This window comes from Eumetopias jubatus, unplaced genomic scaffold (genome assembly GCF_037043125.1).
Source record: "Eumetopias jubatus isolate StellerSeaLion01/CBP00866 unplaced genomic scaffold, mEumJub1_p1.0 scaffold_4, whole genome shotgun sequence".
Lineage (NCBI taxonomy): Eukaryota > Metazoa > Chordata > Mammalia > Carnivora > Otariidae > Eumetopias > Eumetopias jubatus.
Window position 1 is genome coordinate 87,052,554 of NW_028274810.1, and position 3,654 is coordinate 87,056,207.

Below are 3,654 nucleotides of genomic sequence, written 5' to 3' on the forward strand. Positions count from 1 at the left end.
GCATTTTACAATAGGATTCGGTATGCAGACGAGAGATTCGTAAGCTGTTCTCACCCTAATTACAGGTGAGACACACTTCTATTTCCTGGTCTAATCTGTGTTATTGTTTCTTTTTTTTTTTTTTAAGTGCTGGTTGGAGTGCCTGGCTGGCTCAGTCAGGGGAGCATGTGACTCTTGATCTCAGGGTTGCAAGTTTGAGCCCCACTGGGTGTAGAGATGACTTAAAAACAACATCTTAAAAAAAAAGTGCTGGTTGAGCGCCATTAAATGATGTCGTGCCAGGAGCTGCAGAGCCTTCTATCTGGGAAGGGGAGCCAAGTTGCAATCAAATTTCAAGCAGCAATCAGGAAGCATTCAGAATAAAGGGACCCTTTGAGGCAACAGCATTTGGTTGGATTTTTCTTTTCTAGGGAGTTAAATTTTGGCCCTGTGGAGTTCTAAATGCCTATCAGACAGATATTCAAGTGGAAATTTTGAGTGGGCCGTGAATTTGCCTGTCTGGAGCTCAAGAGAGAGGAGCAAGCTGCAGATGTGAATTCCAGATTCTTAGGACATAGGCAGTATTTAGTGGGACCATGGGATGAAGAAGGCAGAGAGGGAGAGAGCCCCAAGGAGTGAGCCTGAGCACTCAGCTAGTAAGCAGCTATTACTCCTTTTCCCCAGCCTGCTGCCAGAGACGGGGATGTGATGGGTGTCATCAAGGACCATAAGACAAGGGCCTCACTCTGGGGATAGTAGAACAGTGTGGGGTGCAGGGGAGGTCTGTTACTTCCGGCTGAAACTAATTCTGAACTGATACAGGAACAAAACTGGGACATTCCTGGGGAGACTGGTCAAGAAAGAAAAGGAAGGTGGCACAATTAAACAGTGTTGGGTTTGAAAAACAGACTAGGGAACTAACAGTAGCCGAAATTTAAAAGATAACAGGAAAATATTACACACAATTTTATGACAACGAACTTAAAACAAAGGTAAAAATCAGCAAATGCCTGGAAAAATAAAAATTTATATCAAAACCAGTGAAGGACAAGGGCGTCTGGGAGGCTTAGTCGGTTGAGCATCCGGCTCTTGATTTTGGCTCAGGTCATGATCTCAGGCTCCTGGGATCGAGCCCCACATCAGGCTCCACGTTCAGCGGGAAGTCGGCTTGAGATTCTCTCTCTCTCTCCCTCTGACCCTCCTCTCCCTGCTCAGCTCATGTGTGGGCTCTCTCTCTTTCTCTAAAAATAAACAAATCTTTTCAAAAAGAAAACAGTCAAGGACAGTATGAAAAAGAAAAATTACAGAGCAATGTTACTTAAGAATATGGATGTTAGGAGCGCCTGGGTGGCTTAGTCGTTAGGCGTCTGCCTTTGGCTCAGGTCATGATCCCAGGGTCCTAGGATCGAGCCCTGCATCGGGCTCCCTGCTCCGCGGGAAGCCTGCTTCTTCCTTTCCCACTCCCCCTGCTTGTGTTCCCTCTCTCACTGTCTCTCTCTCTCTCTCTGTCAAATAAATAAATAAAATCTTTAAAAAAAAAAAGAATATGGATGTTAATGCCCTCAACGAAATATCAGCAAGCTCAATCTAGCAATGTGTTCAAAAGATAATACACACATCATGACCAAGTTGAGCTTATTCTAGGAAGGTTGATTCAACATTAGAAAAGCTACTAGTGGAGGGGCACCTGGGTGGCTCAGTTGTTAAGCATCTGCCTTCAGCTCAGGTCATAATCCCAGGGTCCTGGGTTCAAACCCCGCATCGGGCTCCCTGCTCAGCAGGAAGCCTTCTTCTCCCTCTCCCACTCCCCCTGCTTGTGTTCCCTCTATTGCTGTGTCTCTCTGTCAAATAAATAAAATCTTTAAAAAAAAAAAAAAGAAAATCTACTAGTGGAATTAATCATATTAGCATGCTAGTGGAGAAAAAACAAGTAAACATTTCAATTTATACAGAAAATGCACTTGATAATTCAATAATACTTATGTTAAAAATTCTTAGCAACCTACATATAAAGCGCTGTTAACCCATTCATTCAATCATCTTTGATTTTAAAAGAAATCAGAACATTTTTATGGGCTTCTAGAAGTATTGTGGGTCTTAGGTGCTGTGCCCAATGGATAAATCAGCCCAAACAACTAACACCATTAAGGGAAGGATGGACACCATTTTCAGGGCGGTATTTTTCTCTGGGAGGATGAAAAAGGAGAAGCAACAGAAGAGGGCCATACATGGGCTTCAAAGGTACTGACATGTCCAATTAAACTAGTGGTGGGTGCCTGGATATTCCTTTTTATTTTTAAGATTTCATTTATTCATTTGTCAGAGAGAGCACAAACAGGGGGAGGAGAAGAGGCAGAGGGAGAAGCAGGCTCCCCACTGAGCAGGGAGCCCGACGTGGGGCTCAATCCCAGGACCCTGGGATCATGATCTGAGCCAAAGGCAGACGCTTAACGACTGAGCCACCCAGCCGCCTCATAAACGGTACACATATTTTTATATAGGGACACGTATAAGTATATATACAGTTGCCCCTTGAACAGTGTGGGGGTCAGGTGCTGTCAAAAATCCATGTATAACTTCTGACTCTCGAAAAACTTAACTACGAGGGCGCCTGGGTGGCTCAGTTGGTTACGCGACTGCCTTCGGCTCAGGTCATGATCCTGGAGTCTCGGGATCGAGTCCCGCATCGGGCTCCCTGCTCAGCGGGGTGTCTGCTTCTCCCTCTGACCCTCTTCCCTCTCGTGCTCTCTATCTCTCATTCTCTCTCTCAAATAAATAAATAAAATCTTTAAAAAAAAAAAAAAGAAAAACTTAACTACAAACAGCCTACTCTTCACTGGAAGCCTTACTGATAACATGAACAGTCAACTAACACATATTTTGTGTGTTATTTGTCTCATATTCTGTATTCTCACAATAAAGTAAGCTAGAAAAAAGAAAATATTCAGAAAATGATGAGGAAGAGAAAATACATTTACAGTGCCATGCTGTACTTATGGAAAAAGATCTGCATGTAGGTGGACCTTCACAGTTCAAACCTGCAATGTTCAAGGTCAACCGTATTATTTTATATATATGTATGGACACACACATATTCTTGTACATGTTATTCACAATAAACTTTTTATTTTTTTAAAGCTTCTTTTTTTTTAAGATTTTATTTATTTGACAGAGAGAGACACAGCAAGAGAGGGAACACAAGCAGGGGGAGTGGGAGAGGGAGAAGCAGGTCTCCCGCCGAGCAGGGAGCCCGATGCAGGCCTCAATCCCAGCACCCTGGGATCATGACCTGAGCCGAAGGCAGACGCTTAACGACTGAGCCACTCAGGTGCCCCCACAATAAAATTTTTACAATACAATGTGTAAGAACCAGGTCGTGCGGGGCCCCATCGACCACGGCGGGGCCTGGCCCACTGCAGGCACCCCCTAACTGTGTGCTGAATAATGTGAAGACTGGCTGGCTCTGGGTCACGTCCCTCCTGCTCATTCAGGATAAGGCTCCAGCTCTGGCTATCTGCCAACCCCCATCACAACAGGGGTGGCCGGTGGAGGTTCTGGGGACCCTCCCCCAGGCGCTCCAGTTGGGTCTAAAGCCTCCAGGCCCTGGAGGGTTTGCTGGGCTGGCCCTGGCTTCTCAGCTGTAGGATGCAGAGGAACAGGGGCTAAGCTAAGGGA